The sequence below is a fragment of the Rhinopithecus bieti genome, unplaced genomic scaffold (genome assembly GCF_001698545.2).
Source record: "Rhinopithecus bieti isolate Rb0 unplaced genomic scaffold, ASM169854v2 scaffold_11161, whole genome shotgun sequence".
Lineage (NCBI taxonomy): Eukaryota > Metazoa > Chordata > Mammalia > Primates > Cercopithecidae > Rhinopithecus > Rhinopithecus bieti.
Genome location: NW_016806937.1, coordinates 135,136 through 154,227, shown reverse-complemented (window position 1 = coordinate 154,227; position 19,092 = coordinate 135,136).

Here is a 19,092-nt window from a genome sequence, read left to right as displayed (position 1 = left end):
GCTGAGTTCCTGCCATCTCTATCACTGGAGCATGAAGGCGCACTGCAAGGACAAGCGGTCTGCCCTGGACATCCACGTTTGCTCAGCTTAAAATTGCTCAAGATTTGGCTGTGCTAAAAAAGAGGATAGGAACAGTATTGAGGAAGATGGACATGATTTGGCTTAAAATCAGAAAAAGCTAGAAATTTCTAAGGCTGGTTTTATGTCCAAAAATGTGAGGCCCTTGGGGGGAACCACCATTACCCAGTCAAAGCCTCCACCTGCTCTCAGATTTCCTCCTCTTCCATCCTTGGCACAAATCCTACATTTCCCTCTTCTAATACCCCATGCTCTTTCCTCTGCTTGGGATGCACGGGCCCAAATCACCCCCCTCAACATTCCACTCACTCACTGGGGCAAAAAGATGCTTACATAATGCCTCTACTATGGACTTTGGAGTCTCCATGTCTTCAGTTTAAATCCCAGCTTTTCTTCCTCTAGGGCAGGGGACTTAACCTTTCTGAGTAGCCTCTATTTTCTCTTTTGTAAAATGGGGCTAATTATCCCTGCCTTGCAGGGTTGCAGTAAGGATTACATGAGACAGTGAAGACTTTCAGCATTGAACACAGTGTATCACAGGGGCCCAATGAGCAGCGTTCTCACCATTGTTTCCCTTCTGTAAATCTTTTATGGGCAATAGTATGGTATTATATTTATGTAGGCAAAGAACCTATCCCACTGCTAAACAGAAAACTTCTTGAAGGTAGTAATTATTTGACACTCTTGTTGATCCCTTTCAATGTCAAGCACGGAGCTTTGCATAGAGTTAATTCTTCATATACTTTGTTCAAATGATTTCAGTCATTTTATCTGCCTTTTCCCTCCCTCTGATTATGCCCAACAAAGACATGAGAAAGTCATTGTTGAAAAAACAGGGCAAGAAATAATTTCTTTCTACATTTTTAGGCCACGTTTTATTAAGAGTGCAACTTTGGGGTCTTGCCTCTTAAACTGTAAATCCAGGGAGGAGGGAGGGGATGGAGACCATGACCTTTTATGTGTGCTTTCAGTATTTACTGCTCTGCGGGGCACTTGCTGAATATTTAAGTGTGTTGCTATTCAGGATAAAAGCTTGTAGAGTGACAGATCTGGGAGCAGAAAGGCAACTTGGTAATGGATTTTATCTCAGACAAATGCAGGAGAAAGCCTGCTTAAAGGCTATAATTGCCCCAACTACTCCAGCCCCATCCTGCAATCCTATTCTCCCCTCACCACTGCAGCTCTGGGATCCTTTCTGTGATAAGCCCCTGGGCCTCACTCTTCACTCTTCACCACTAGGAGGGAGAAGCCTAGTGGATGAGCAGCCTCTTTCCTGGCATGTCAAGTTGAGTTCCATTGTGCAAGAATTCTCTACATTCTGCTGAGGAGTGGTCCAGCCAATGAGGAAGCTGTGACCTGATCTGACTGTGGGTTGAGTGTTGTTAACCCTGGCAAGATACAAAAAAGCTCGGGTCAACAGAGGCAGCATAGCACAGACTTGTGATTAAGAGCACAGACTTGAGTCAGACTGCCTAAATTTGCATCCCATTTCCATCCCTTGCTTGCTTGTAACCTTGGACATGTTATTCAATTTCATTGAACCTCAGCTTCCTTATCCATAAGATGGGAATGATAGAAAGAATGCCTACTTCGTAAGTTAATTATGAGGCTCCAAGGCACTATCATAAGTTAAGTTACATAGAACTGTGCCTCAAATATAGTAAGAGCTATGTAAGTAATTGGCTATCATTATTTTAGAGCTATAGGAGCCATTCCCCTAAATTGTATGAAAAGCCGTGTATCTCATGTTTCCTTTGTGCCTTAGCTTGCTTAATTCTTATTCCTGTACAGTGAGGTGAGCCCCAGGGTTGAAAGGGTCAACTTCTGTGGTGTCCACTCAGGAGATGAACACCTTGATATGGCAGCAAGGATGGAATAGAGGAGACGGATAAGGGGCATGTATAGGAGGAACTCACGGCAGTTACATGTGGAGCTGAGGAAAAGGGAAGATCCTGGCATGTCACCCAGGGAACCAAGGCTCAAGATCTTTGGGATGATGTTATAAATGAGATAAGGGATGCCATAGGAAGAGAGGTTCCTGTGGGGATATTGAGCTTGGAAAGTCTGCAGAATATTGGGACAGCAGGTGGAGATGCCCCCAGAATGTTGAAATTATGATTTTGGAGCTTTGGAAAGAGGTCCAAATAGAGCTATAGATTTTAAGAGTCATCAGTATTTGTGGTGAACTCTATGAGAACCAGTAGGATCCTTCAGACAATTTGCTACAAAATGTTGAGTGTCTGATCCAGGGCCAGAGAGTAAATATTTCAGGCTTTATGGGCTATGCAATCTCTGTTGCAAGTACTCAACGTATCACTGGTTTGAAAGTAACCATAGACCATATGTAAATGAATGGGTGTGGCTGTGTTCCAATAAAACTTTATTTACAAAACAGATAAAGAGTCCACACCTACTCTACTCCAGATCAGCATCTTACACATTGCAGGTATAGGATAACTATTTGTTGGATTAATCTACTAGCTCCAGAAATTTTCTCAAGTTCAGGCAGATTTTCAAAAAAAACCAATTAAATTTCTAGGTGCTCAAAGTTTTGTTAATGACACATGAAAACAGTCACAAAAACAGGTGAGGGTGTTTGAATTTCTGCTGCTATACATAAAACAAACCACCATGAATTACAGATATACTGTTGGGTTGTGAAATATCCAGCCAGAAACCTTTTCTGAACCAAGTCCTAGGCCCTTAGTCAAGTATGATAAATCAGACGGGTGAATTGCAGGGCCAGGTGATGTGAGAACCATTCGATTTTAAACCTCCTGAGGGCCGATGCAGGTGGGTAAGGTGAGAAGCTTTGACTTCCAGAATTGCACTCTTAGAGCCCCAGGGACCTTGAATGGCACTCTTGTTATGTCCAGGAAATCAACTGCAAATGGGTTTAATAATTAAGAAACTGCCCACAAGTATTGAAGCTTCCATTGCAAAGAAGTGGCGATGGGAGGAAATGGGAGAAAATCAGCACTAGAAGAGGAGTTGAAGTCGTGTGAGGGAGTGGGCATTTTTCACTCATTTCTAGTCATAGAAAATGAGAGAGAGAGAAAGAGAGAGAGAGAGAGAGAGAGAGAGAGAGAGAGAGAGGGAGAGAGAGAGAGAGGCTTCCCCATAAACAATAGAGTGATACAGCCGGATTATGAGTAGAAGTTATTAAAAGAGTTGAGTCAACACAAGAGCTGAGGGTTTCAGCTACTAAATTAAACTTAGTAGTAACTCAGGTGAACCACCCCGAGGACAGTCCCCATTCCTTCTTGTCTTACACTTTTGGTTGGTAAATCAAACCACCCAAGTCTCTCTTTTGCTTTTGAAGTCTGAACTGTACATCTCAATTCTTTGATCACCATCCTGGGGACAATTACAAGGTCTTGGACCTCAAGCAATGGGGGAAAACCTAGAGAGGAGGCTCATGTTTGACTGATGGCTGCAAAAAGAATGTGTCTTAAGAGCTTAATGAAGCCCAGGGTTCCCAGGCAGGCTGTGTAACTCTGAGATACCGAGTGTTTGTACTTACAGTAATGGTAGTAGCTGTGTCATGTGCCACAAAATTATGTTTAAGTTAATGACATAGATGTTGGTGGTTTCATAAGATTATAATGGAGCTGAAAAATTTCTATTGCTTAGTGACATCTTGATGATCCTGACCCTGCATAGGTCTAGACTAATGTGTGTGTTTGTGTCTTAGTTTTTAACAAAATAGTTTTAAAAAATTTAAGTAGAAAAAAATGCTTATAGAATAAGGATTTAAGAAAATATTTTGTAAAGAAAGAAATATTTGAAAGCAAATTTTTTGTATAGCTATATAACATGTTTGTGTTTTAAGCTAAGTGTTACACATGTCAAAAAGTCAAAAAAAAGTTTTAAGTTTATAAAGTAAAAAAGTTACAGTTGGCTAAGGCTAATTTATTATTAAGGAAAGAAAAAAATGTAAATAAATTTAGTGTAACCTAAGTGTACATTGTTTATAAAGTCTACAAGTAGTAATAATCTATGCCTTCACATTCTGTCACCACTCACTCATTGACTCACTGAGTACCACTTCCAATCCTGCAAGCTCCACTCATGGCAAGTGCCCTATAGAGTTGTGCCGTTTTAAATCTTGTATACTCTATTTTCACTATACTTTTTCTCTGTTTAGATATATTTAGATACACAATAGTTACCATTGTATTACAATTGCTTACAGTATTCAGTACAGTAACATGCTGTACAGGTTTGTAGCTTAGGAGCAATAGGCTATACTATAAAGCCTAGGTGTATAGTATATAATCTAGGTTTGTGTAGGTGGACTGTATAACATTCGTGTAATGATGAACTCACCTATTGACACATTTCTCAGTATGTGTCCCTATCATTAAGTGACACATGACTGTATATGCACATATATACATACATAAACATGCATATATGTTTACATGTGTGTATATATGTATGTGTGTGTATATGTATATGTATATTTGTGTGTGTGTGTTTATACATATGTATCTATATTTGTATTATGTACACTGACAAGTTTCTTTTTTTCTTTTTCGTAAAGACAGGGTCTTGCTCTCTTGTCCAGGTTAGAGTGCAGTGGCACAGTCACAGCTCATTCCAGGCTTGAAATTCTAGGCTCAAGTGATCCTTCTGCCTCAGCCTCCTGAGTATTTGGGACTACAGGTACACACTACCATGCCCAGCTAATTTTTAAATTTTTTTGTAGAGACAGAGGTCTTGCTTAGTTACCCAGGATGGTTTTGAACTCCTGGCTCCAAGTGATCCTCCCACCTCAGCCTCACAAATTGCTGGGATTACAGGTGTGAACCACCACACCTAGTGAATAAGTAATTTTTTTTTTTGAGATGAGTCTTGCTCTGTTGCCCAGGCTGGAGTGTAGTGGCGTGAGGTCAAGAGATTGAGACCATCCTGGCTAACATGGTGAAACCCCATCTCTACTAAAAATACAAAAATTATCTGGGTGTGGTGGTGCATGCCTTTAGTCCCAGCTGCTCAGGAGACTGAGGCATGCCCTATAATCCCATGACATTCAACCCTCTGATTCTTCTGGACAGGACCCCTTTCTCTCATCAGGGCATTGCACATGCATTTTCCACCAACTCAAATACCTGATGGATGTCTATCCATGCTTTAAAACGCAGTCTATTTGCTACCTTCTGTGTGAAAGCTTACCTGATCTCTACTCCGTTTCTCATGTCTTCTGCTGTTTCTGTAGTATGCCACTTATTACTTTATTATAATTATTTGGGTATGACTTTGGGGTTGTATCCAGACTGAATCTTAGCTCTTCTGTTTTTTATCTGTGTGGCTTTTGTCAAGTTATTTTAACTTCTTTGGGCCTCAGTCTTACAATCTGTAAAATGTGGATGTTAAGAAGAATTACTCATAGGGGTGTTGGGAGGTCTCAATGCAATTATATGTACCAGCAGGCTTACTTAGCACAGTACCTAGTACATAGTAAGTATTCAATAAATTATAACTTTTCTTCTCCACTTCACCTTGAGCTTATAAAACTTATGGATATAACTCAAATATCTTGGTAAATAAAATGCCTAGCTTTGCTACTACAGTATGGCTGCTTCCAGTTTTATGTTGCTAATAAAAACACACTCCAGTGAAAAGTAGGAATGAATATTTTCCAGGATTGACTATAATGTTAGGATGCAATGCAAGTATCAAAAAATTTTTTAAAAATCAAAATCATACCAAGTATCTAATCTGACCACAATGGACTAAAACTGGAAATCAACAGTAGAGGAACATTTTAAACTATACTAATATATATAAATTAAACATGCTCCTGAATGACCAATGGGTGAAGGAGAAAATTAAGAATAAAATTTTAAAATCCTTGAAACAAATGGAAATGAAAACACAATATCTCAAAATGTATGAGACGCAGAAAAAGCAGTATTAACAGACAAATTTATAGCAATTAATGTCTACATCAAAAAACTAGAAAGACTTTAAATAAACAACCTAATGATGCATCTCAAGGGACTAGAAAAGCAGGAATAAGCCAAATCCAAAATTAGTGGAAATAAATAAATAGTAAAGATTGGAGCAGAAATAAATGAAATGAGACAAAAATACAAAAGATCAACAAAACAAGAATTTTTTTGAAAAGACAAAATTGAGAAATCATTACCTATGTTAACCAAGAAAAAGGAGAAAAGACCCAAATATGTAAAATCAGAAACAAAAAAGGAGACATCACAACAGATACCACGGAAATACAAAGGGTCATTAGAAACTACTATGAATGGCTATATGGTGATAAATTTGAAAATCTGGAGGAAATGGATAAATTCTTGGGCACATACAACCTACCAAGATTGAACCAAGAAGAAATAGAAGACCTGAACAAGCCAATAACATGTAATGAGATTGAATCAGTAATAAAAAGTCTCTCAGTAAAGAAAAGTCCAAGACTAGATAGCTTTACCACTCAATTCTACCAAACCTTTAAAGAATAATTAATACCAATTCTTCTCAAACTATTCAATAAATTGAAATTGAGGAAGTTTTTCTTAATTCATTTTCTGAGGCCAGCATGATCCTGATACTAAACCAGACAAGGCAACAACAAAAAAAGAAAGCTACAGGCCAATATCCTTGATGAACCTAGACATAAAAATCCTCAAAATACTAGCAATTTAAATCTGATAACACATGAAAAAAAGATAATACACAATGATCATGTGGAATTTATCCCAGGAATGCAAGGCTGGTTCAACATATGCAAATCAATAAATGTGGTGCATCATATCAGTAGATTGAAGGATAAGCACCATATGATCATCTCAATAGATGCAGAAAAGCATTTAATAAAATCAACATCTCTTCATGATAACAATTCTCAGTATATTGGTTATAGGAGGAAAGTACCTGAACAGAATAAAGACCATCTATGACAAATTCACAGTTAGCATCATACTGATTGGGGAAAAGTTGAAAGCTTTCCATTTAATAATTGTAACAACACAAAGACTCTGACAAAAAACTTCTAGAACTAATAAACAAATTCAATGAAGTTATAAAACACAAAATAAACATATAAAACCAGTAGTGTTTCTATACACAAACAACAAACTAGCTGAAAAAGAAACCAAGAAATGATCCCATTTGCAAAAGCTATAGAAAAGATACATAGGAATAAATTTCACCAAAGAGGTGAAAGATCTCTATAAGGAGAATTACAAAACACTGATGAAAGAAATTGAATAGGATAAAAAAATGGAAAAACATACCATGCTCATGGATTGGAATAATTAGTATTATTAAAATGACCACACTACCCAAGTAATCTACAGATTCAGTGCAATCCCTATCAAAATGCCAATGACATTTTTTACAGAAATAAAAAAAATCTAAAATATTTATGGAACCACAAAATCTTCCAAATAGCCAAAGCCAAAGCAATTCTCAGAAAAAAAAAAAAAGATGGAGGCATTACACTAGCATTACACTAGCATTACACTATTTCAGACTTCAAAATATACTACAAGGTTGTAGTAACCAAAACAGCATGGTACTAACATAAAAACAGAAGCACAGACCAATAGAACAAAATAGATAACTCAGAAATTAATCCACACATCTATAGCCAACTAATTTTGACAAAGGCACCAAGAACACCTGTTGGGGAAAGTGCAGTCTTTTCAATAAATGGTGCTGGAAAAATTGGATATTCATATGCAGAAGAATAAAACTTAGACCTTCACCTCTCCCCTATACAAAACTCAACTCAAAATGGGTCAAAAACCTAAATGGAAGACCTAAAACTATAAAACTACTAGAATAAAACATAGGAGAAATGCTTCAGGGTTTTGATCTAGGAAAAGACTTTATGAATAAAACTTTAAAAGCATAGACAACAATAGAAAAAATAAACAAATGGGATTGTATCAAACTAAAGTTTCTTTACAACAAAGGAAACAATCAATAAAGTGAAAAGACAACCTATAGGGTGGGAGGAAATATTTGGAAACTCTCCATCCAACTCTCCATCCCGAATCCATATTCGGGATTAATATCCTGAATATGTAATGAACCCAAACATGTCAACAACAAAAATCCAAACAATCCAATTAAAAAATAGGCAAATAATTCGAACAGACATTTCTCAAAAGAAAACACACAGATGGCCAACAGGTGTATGAAAAAATGCTCAGTATCACTAATCATCAGGGAATTGTAAATGAAAACCACAATGAGGTATTATCTCATCCCAGTTAAAAGGGCTATTATCAAAAAGATAAAAAATAACAAACGTTGGTGAGGATGTGGAGAAAAGGGAGCTCTTACATGCTTTTGGTGGGAACATAAATTAGTATGGTCACTATGGAGAACAATATGGAAGTTCCTTAAAACACTAAAAATAGAACTACCATATGATCAAGCAACCTTACTACTGGATATTTATCCAAAAGAAAGAAAATCAGTATACCAAAGAAACATCTGCACCCCTATGTTTACTGCAGGAGTATTCACAATAGCCAAGAAATGGAATCAGCCTAGGTGTCGCACCACAGATAAGTGGATAAGGAAATTGTGGTATATATACACAATGGAATACTATTCAGCCATAAAAAAGAATGAAAGCCTGTCATTTGAAGCAATGTGGATGGAATGGAGGACATTTTGTTAAGTAAAATAAGCCAGCAACAGAAAGTTAAATACTGCATGTTCTTATTCATATGTAGAAGCTTAAAAAAAAAAAAAAAAAAAAGTCGATCTCATAGAAGTAAAAGTAGAACAGAGGATACCAGAGGTGGGGAAGATAAGGAAATTGGAGAATGGGGAAAGATTTGTTAAAGGATATAAAAGTATAACTGGATAGGAAGAATAAACTCCACTGTTGTCTACTACTGTAGGATGACTTTAGTTAACAATAATATATTACATAGTTAGAATATACAAATAGCTAGAAGGAGGATATTGAAGGTTCTCAACACATAGAAGTCATATATGTTGGAGATAATGTATATGCTGATTTTCCTGATCTGATTACTATATTATATGTATTGCATTATATGTATATCACTGTGCTATACATGATCATAGCCAAAAAGCTGAGAATAGATGCAACAGCACTATGTACCCCAGGGGATATGTTCAATTATTATGTGTCAATTTTAAAAATTAATAACAAATAAATTTAGTTATTCTGCTGTATGATCTTGGATAAGTGCAAAGACTGGGATTTTGGAGTCAGATACACTTGTTTTTGAATCCCAACACTGTGACTTTAAGAATTTACTCACTTCTGGATCTCTCATTTCTGATAGAAAATAGAGATAATGAGAAACCCTACCCTAAGAGATATTAGGATGGTTAACTGGGCAGCAAAATGGCACATCCAGTATAGTGCCTGGCACCAACAATAATAGCTTCCTTCCCACTTGGGGTCAGCACAGAGTACATGTCTCTCTGCTATGTGAAAGCTCATCTGACATCTCTATTTAGAGGGAGGAAGGGAACCAAACCGAGCTCCAACCAGGCCTCTTCCTTGTCCAGTCCTGATCCTGACCCTGCTGTCCTGAATCAACTCTCTCCTTCCCAGCTCATTTGATGGAACACTGCAATTTTAAATTGTCAGTCATCAGCACATTTAAATGTCCCAGGACTAGAAAAACATCAGAAGGAATGATTGAAAACTTTATTGATTTAATCAGATAATTTTGCACAAATTATGGTCCATAAAATTCTAGGTGCTCTGTAGTCTTCCATGAGACACAGTTGAAGCTACTGTCATCCCTCTAGGTAGGATCTAGAAGAACAAAGAAAGATTAGTGTGATTTAAGATAAATGCACGAAGCATAGGGGAGGCATTTGCTGAGAGAACAGGGAACAGTTTCTAAGTAAGCTGGACTATGAGTGTGTAAGGAAATGAGAAGGCGAGAAAGGGAGGTTGAGGGCAGGTAAGGACATCCTTGAATAATATTTGAGGCATTGGGACTTTGTAGGCAACTGGGAACCATTTAAATTTTTCAAGCCAGAAAGTGGCATGGTCAGAGGTTTGCTTTAAGAAGATAACTGGCAAGAAGGTGAGAATGGATTGTTTTGGTAGGGGGCAGAATGACTAGAGACAGGGGAATACTTAGGAAGTCTACTGCAACTGTCTGGACAAGGGGTGACAAAGGTTGCACTTGGGCAGTGGAAAAGAGAGAGCAAATAGAAGGCATATTGCAGTGCAAAATCTACAGAACTTTTTGACTAACTAGGGAAAGGGAAAGAGAGACGGAGAAGGATGACTCAGGATTTTAGCCTGAGGAAAGTGCTTGAGTTATCTACTTTAACATTCAGAATGCAGAACCTATCTGTCAACACCTGGCTTTCCTCATTTATTCTTAATGCATGCATGTGTGTGTGTGTGTGTTTGTGTGTGTGTAACTCTATGTACATATGGAATGCTATACATCAATAGCTGAATATCTCTCTCTCACAGACAGTCTCTCTCTCTCTCTCTCTTCTATTTCAGTCTTCATTCACCTCAAATGTATGTAATTATTGGCATTGTGAAATGAGGGTGTGAGGCTTTCTAACTTTGAGAAATAGCAGTTTTTATACTGGCAATGTAGAGATTATGTTTTATGATTTTGAAAATATTTAAGCTTGCCCTATTGATAATAGTAGCTTCCATTGACTGAGTGCTTCTGTGCAATGCTTTACACACATTGCTTCACTTACCCTCACAACAATATGTGAGATGGACACCATTAAGGCCCCACTCCCCTCACCCCATTCCCAAACAATTCCCAACTCCCTCCTCCCTTGCTAAACACCATAAAGACTGACCTCCCTTGCAACAAGGGTGGTCATGGAACCCAGGGCTGGACAATGAGAATATAAATGGCATCTGTTTAGAGAGTTCTAGGTAAGTCATTGGTTTCCAGATAAAGGGAATAGCATAAGAGGAGACAGCTGGTGTACTTACTCTTTTCCTTCTTGCTGGCTTGAACATGGTGGATGTGACGCTTAAGGTTCTGGCAGCCACTGGCAACCACAGATGACAAACACAGAAATAAAAAGCCAATGAGCAGGAGAAAGAAAGAGTGTGTGATCTGTGATCTCAGTGACAATGCTGAGTGACTGAACCAGCCTTGGAACCCCTATGCCCATGTTTCTTGATAAGTATTCAAGCCACCATTAGTTTTTTTTTTTTTTTTTTCTGTTACTTGCAGAAAAATGAATTCTAATGTGTAGTTATTTGCCTAGGACCAAACCAGGAAATGGTGGAGCTGGGATGCAAACACAGGTGTCTATCTGACTCCAAAGTGATGTTATTAGCTATTTAAGATATAACTAGAAAGACATTTGGTCTTTGCTCCTGGTTCCTGGTACAAGGCTCTTAAAACCCTTGGAATTTCCTGAATAATAAGGGTGATAGAATCATCTTTGTTCTAATGAGGTGATTCTTAGTGGGACCCTAGAAGTCTTGTCACCAGAAAGACCAAGCCTTGATTAGAAGCTTGGAACTTTCAACCCCCGCCCCACCACCCAACCAACAGGGAGGGCAAAATGGGTGAAGATTGGATCAGTCACCAATGGCCAATGATTTAATCAATTGTACCTACATAATGACACCGCCATAAAAATTAAACAATGGGGTTGGGGAGCTTCTGAGTTGGTGAACACATCCACATGCTGGGAGAGGGGCACACTCCAACTTCATGGGCACAAAAGCTCCCATACTTGGAGCCCTTCCAGACCTCACCCTATGTACCTCTTCATCTGGCCGTTCATTTGTATCCTTTATCATAAACTGGTAAATGTAAGTAGAGTCCTTTCCCGAGTTTTGTGAGCCATTCTAGCAAATGATCCGACATGAAAGAGTGAATTTGGGAACTCCCAGTTTACACTTGGTTGTCAGAAGTATAGGGGGCCTGGGACTTGCGATTGGTATCTGAAGTGGGGCCGTTCTTGTGGGACTAAGCCATTTAACTTGTAGGATTTGATGCTAACTTCAGCTAGATAGTGACAGAATTGAATTGAATTGTTGGCTACCCAGTTGGTGTCAGAGAGTTGGAGAACTGGTGTGGATAATTCCCACCCATCTGGTGTAAAAAATGTCAGGAGAAAAGAAGAACCCTACTACCACATGTTCTCCCTCTTCTAGTACCCACTCTGAACAACATAAAGGGCTTGTTTTGTTGTGTGTGATGGATTCACTTGCTGTGCTTTCCCTGGTCTTTGTCTCTCACTTCTTCCTCCACAGTTTTGGATGTCTTCTAGTGTCAGGCAGTGAAACCCAGCCTTAGGAGATAGCGAGATGATTCTCATTCAGCCCTGCTCTCAAGTTGCTCACAATATAGAGGAGGGGTTGGCAAAGTATGTTGATCTGTCGCCATTTTTGTATGACCCATAAGCTAAGAATGGTTTTCACATATTCAGTGAGTTGAAGATAATCCAAAGAAGAATATTTTATGACCAGTAAAATGATATGAAATTCAAGTTTTAGTGTCCATAAATACAATTATGATGGAATACAGCCTCGCCAATTTGTTTATGTGTTGTCTACAGTAACTCTTGCACTACAACCATAAAACTGAGTAGTTGCAACCGAGATCATATGGTCTACAAAGCCTGTACTTGCCACCTGGTCCTTTAAGAAAAAGTGTGCTGACCTCTCATCTAAGAGGGTGGAATTTATGGATTAGGCAAATGAATAAGTCATTCTAGGTAGGGAAAGAGAAAGGATGTAGTGTAACTAAGATACTTAGAAAAATTTCCCAAAATAGCAGGTGGATCCAAAGCTCTGAGTCTCATCTCTAGACATTTTTCCTTTAAAGATAGATTCTATACAAGAGGTGGAGGTGGACAAGGGAAGGGTGGTCTGGGATATGTATTAGTTACTTTTTTCCAGTGAATGTCTTTGTTACTCATTCCTTAGAGGCAGAAGTGTGTGCTTCAGTCAGTTTGAACTCCACCCAGAGAGAACAGATCATGAATACTTCTAATGCGCACTGTCAAAATCCTGAGTTAAATAATTTTACTTTCAAAAAAATTGATCTTTTAATTAAGGTCCCCAGAGCCTCCCATGAAATGGCTGTCACCTGAAACTATTGTGTGCTTGGAATTTCTGTGAGCACACAAGACACCCTGCTCAGATCCTGATTCCTATAAACCAGGTACTGCTGTCCTCATGAATCCCATAGACCTTGTGCACATCCCTGGGATGGTGGAAGATTTCTTTCCGTGAACCCAACTCTTGTAAAAATCAAGAGAAATGTTTCATTTCTTTTCTTTCCAAAAGAAAGTAAGTGCCAGGAAATCTTCCATAGTAACAGTGCTTGTCATTCAACCAGTGTCACATGACTTAGAAAGCACTTTTCTGGGCATTTTTGTTCTAAGCCTTAAAATAACCATGACCTACATAATGTGATCATAATGAAAATGGTTGAACTATGCAAAAATCCAATGCTGATATGCCAATGAAATAAACGTTTGAGATCAATGAACTCATCGCCTTTTTGTCTTTATTTTACAGAGGAGGAAACTAAGACTTAGCCAGAAAGGCAGCCAATCAATGGCAACATCAAAGTGTGTGCTTTCCATTTACAGTGATAATGATGGCCAAGGCTACCTTATCACTGGCCTAATTAGATATGACCTAATTGTCACATTTAATGTATGTGGGTTATAGGTGGGATGATCCTATAATTTGTTACCCAAACTGAAATACCTTGGTTCATCAGGCATAAAGCAACCCTGTTCCCTGAGACCTATGGCCATGCTATATGCAGGTTAGGCAGATGCCATAGGCCATGTGACTCGTTCTGATAATCAGGTAGGTCCCTAAAATTTGCTTCTATTTCCTGACTTGTGTTCTCAGTCCCATGGACCCAGCACCTTGGAATGTCAGCATTTGATGAATGTTGGCCCTGTAGAGATTCAGTTCAGATTTCTCCCACTAATCTCTGGTTTTAGGCCATATTCAGAGCCTGAGCAATAAAGAAATCAGGATGTAACAGGGAAATATGAATGTGTCACATATTCTTGCATTGACTCAACCTTTCTTTATCTCCAACGTATTAAATTTCCTGTCTTTAGGTCAGAGAGAATGTTTTCAAACAGGAGTGGGAGACGATTCTAGACAAAAACCAGAGTGGAATATCCAGGCAGAAGAGGAAAGAGAATGAAACCTCTTTTCTTGACATTGTGTGTGCATTTTGTTGTGTTTTGTTTTTAGAAAGTAGTAACAGCTAATCAATATTTATTGATTATCGGTGGTGTCCTCATCTCTGAGCTATGTGGGAGAATGAAGAAACATGACAGGGAAAGAAAGAGAAAATATAATTATCTCACTATTGTTTATAATAAAGAACTAACTAAGGAAATAGATAGCTAAGAAAATTAAAATAATACTACATTTATAAAGGCAACTGTTAGAACACAAATACAGACTTTCTTAATATTAGAATAATTACACATAAAAGCTATAGTGTCTTAGTTCAGGTTGCTATAACAGAATACCACAGACTGAGTGGTTTATAAACACCAGTAATTTGTATCTTACAGATCTGAAAGCCGGAATTCTGAGATCAGAGTGCCAGCGTGGTCAGCTTCTGCTGAGGACTGTCTTCAGGGCTGCAGACTGAAGCCTTCTCACTGTATCCTCACGTGGTGGAAAGAGCAAGATAACTTTCTGGGGTCTCTTTTAAAAGAACACTAATTTCACTCATTAGGCCTCCTCACTCATGACTTAATTATCTTCAAAGTCCCCACCTCCTAATACCATCACATTGGGGTATGGATTTCAACATGTAAATTTTGGTGGGGGTTGGGAGAGGAGCACAAGCATTTAGTCCATAATAACCACATAATGAAAAGATTTAAAAAATGAAATTATTCAACAGGAACACAGTACGAATAATATGATAGGACAAAGACCAAATATATTTTATCTGTTAATAAAAGTAAATCTTCATTAAGATAATTTTCAGAATGAATTACAAAGCAAACCCAACTCTGTTATATGTAAGAGATACATCTAAACAAAGATATTCACAAATTTTAAGAGTTAAAGATACACCAGAGAAATACAAACACAAGGAAAGCAGTGATTGATATCTTAATATCACACAACATGGAATTCAAGACAAAGATCATTAAATAAGGAAGGAAGGGTACCTTTTTATGTAAATGATATAAATCAGTTTAAGATAACATTTATGAATAACTATATGCCAAATAATATAGCATCCACCTTTATAAAGCAGAAATTAGACACAAGAAATAGGCAGATACACTAATATAAAGGGAATTTAATTCACTTTTCTCACTCTATTTTATACCAAGAGGACAATAATAAACAAGGATATAGAATACCTAAGTAATTAATGAGACAGACATGATTAATCCATGTAACTAAAGAATACAGAATAAGCTTTTTGTTTTTTTAAAAGCTGTGAAAACATTCATAGAAAGTGATCATATATTAACTCATAAAGAAATCTTTAATAAATTCCCAAAATAGATATAGTCTGGATAACATTGAGTAACTATAATTCATTAAAACTAAACACTGATAACAAAAAAGAAAGCAAAAACTCCTTCCATCTGGAAGTTGTAAAGGCTCTCTTAACGCTCAGAGAGGAAATACAAATCAAAATGGAAGATTGTTTTAGGAAAAAACAGTAGTGAAAGTACTCTTTATCGGAATTTGTGGAATACTATGGGTTGAGTTGTGTACCGAAATTCATATGTTGAAGTCCTAACCCTCATTATCTCAAAATGTATTATTTGGAGACAAGGTCTTTACAGAGGTAATCGAGTTAATACGAAGTCATTAGAAGGGGTGTCCTCACCAAATAGGACTGGTATCCTCATAAAAAAGGGGAAATTTGGACACAGATACACACATATAGGGAGAAGACTACGTGAAGAGAAGGCAAGATCAGGGTGATGCTTCTACAAGCCAAAGACTGACAAAGATTGCCAACAAACCATCAGAAGCTGGGGGAGAGGCATGGGGCAGATTCTCCTTCACAGCCCTCAGAGGGAACCAACCCTAATCATGCCATGACCTTGTACTTCCAGCTCTCAGAAAACTGCAAGTCTTGAACTGCGTTTAAGATACCTGGTTTGTGGTACTTCGCTATGGCAGCCTTAGAAAACTACTACACAGATAAAGCAGTGTACAGAGAAAAAAAATTATAGCTTAAATAGCAAAAGAAAGAATAAAATGAGTTAAGCATTATGCTCAAAAAGTTAGAAACAACATACCAAAATATATTGAAGGACTCTAGAAGGAAAGTATCGATAGTGATAAAAATGGGAATTAACAAATTAGAAAACAGATTAACAGTACTAGTAAATCAATCCCAGCTCTAGTTCTTTGAACCAATGAAATACATAAATCATTAGATAACATAATTAAGAAATAACTGTCAAAATGTAAACACACAAATGAGAACTTGAAAGGGCAAAACAATGAAGAAACAGAGAAAAATTTTTAAAAATTGAAAGAAACCATTTGGCTCTACTTTAAGCAGATGAATGTAAAATCTAGATGACATAGATATTTTCTAGAAAATATAATTTATCAATACTAACTTTAGAAGAGGTAAATTACCTAAATAAACTAAATTGAAAAAAATAATCAAAGAACTACTTTCCCAAAAAAGCACCAGGTGTTGATGATGTCTTACTTTATTTTGTGTTGCTATAACCAAATACCTGAGGCCAGGCAATTGAGAAAGAAAACAGATTTATTTCTTACTGTTCTGGAGTCTGGGAAGTCCAAGACTGGGAGGCTGCTCCTGATCAGCTTCTGATGAGGGCCTCATGCTGTGTCATAACATGGCAGAAGGCATCGCAGGATGAGAGGGACACAAAAGCCAGACTGACTTTTATAACAGACCCACTCTCATGATGACTAATGCATTCCAGTAATAATCCATTAATTCATTAACCCATTAATCCATGAGTAGATTAATCTATTCATGAGGGCTCTGCCCAATTGCCTCAATGACCCAATTGCCTCTTAAAGACCCCACCACTTAATAGTGTTACATTGGATCATAAATTTTAATGTGAGTTTTGAAGGGAACAAGGAAAAACTCTATAAAACTTTCAAAGAGCAGATAGTTCTAGCTTTGATTAAAAAAAAACACTTAATAAAATGGATATAGATGGTTACTTTCTTAACATGATAAAATATATCTCTCTCAACCTAAAAGCCAAAATCATCATTACTCAGGAATTTGTAACATTCTAATTAGAAACAAGAGCAAGGCAAAAATACTCACGTTATTGAAAATTGTACTGGAGGAATTATCCAATTTAAATAGACAAGAGAAAGAAATTGACAGTAAAAAAAATCGAAATGTGAGACGTAAAACTATTACTATTTGCAGATCTTATGACTGTATATCTGGAAAACTCAAGAGAATTAACTAAAAAAAAGACAAACAATAAGATAATTTAGTATGGTGGCAGGATTCAAAACTGTATAAATCAATACTTTTGCATATGCAAATAACAGCCAGTTAGAAAATATAATGGAGAAATCACCCTATTACAGTGGCCGTGCATATATAAAGACATAACACCTAGGAATAAACTTAATAAAAAATGTGCAATACATATAGGAACAAAAACTTTTAAGTCCCAAAAGATACAAAAGAAGACTTGAGAAAATGGAATAACTATGCACTTGGATAGAAAAACTCATAATAATAAAATGTCAGTTCTTATTAACTTATTTTTACAATTAATATAATAGTATACACAGGGTTTTGTTTTTAATTAGATAAGCTTATTCCAAAGTTCACTTGAAAAAAGAAACTAGAATGGTAAGAAGGATACTTGCAAATAGAAGAAATGGCTAGCCTAACCAGATATAAAAACATACTATAAAGCCTCAAAAACTAAAGCAAGGTAATTGTGGTGAATGAATAGTGCTGCCCATGAAACAAAATAGAAAATCCAGAAATAGGTCCAACTACTATGGTAATTCAGAATATGATAAAGAAGATACCCCAAATTATAGGACAATTCAGTAAATGATGTTGGAATAACTGCATAGCCATTTGGAAATATTTCAAAAGTGTCAAACATTTAAATGCGAAATATGAAACCATAAAAGTATACAATGGAAATATGGCAGAATATTTCGTGTTTATAGATAGAAAGACAACATTTTTAAGATATCAGTTCTTCCCAACTGGTTCTATATATTCAATGCAGTTCCAATCAAAATCTCAGCAAGTTATTTTGTAGATAGGAAGAAACTGATTGTAATGTGAATTTTCATCTGGAAAGGCAAAGACCCAGAATAGTCAACACAATATTTAGGAGAAGAACAACATCAGATGACTGACGTTACCCAACTTAAAGACTTACTATAAAGCTACAGTGATTAAGCAGTGTGGTGAAAGAACAGACAAATAGATCAATGGGACAGAATAGAAAGCCCAGAAACAGACCCACATAAATTTGGTCAATTGATCATTGAGCAAAAGTAATACAGTGTAGGAAAGGCATTGCAATACATATGAGCAAAGGCAATACAATGGAGAAAATAGTCTTTTCAACAAATGGTTCTGGAACAACTGGACATTCACGTGCAAAGAAATGAATCTAAACACAGACCTTACACCTTTCACACACAAAAAAACCTCAAAACTGATCACAGACCTAAATGTGAAGTACAAAACTATAAAATTCCTGGAAGATAACAAGAGATGACCTTGGTTTTGGCAATGACTTTTTAGACGTCATACCAAAGGCATGATCCATGAAAGAAGAAATTAATAAGCTGGACCAATAAAATCTAAAATTTTACCTATGCAAAAATCATGATCAAGAGAATAAATAGACAAGCCAGACTGAGATTAAATATTTGCAAATATATATCAGATAAAAAACTTACAAGATATGAAAAACCTCTTAACCTCAACAATAAGTGTCCGGAGCCATGAGGCCTGGAATTAGCCGACCTCTGTTGCTTGATCTCCGCAAAGCGGAGACAAGAGGGCACATTCCCGGGTTCTTTATTTA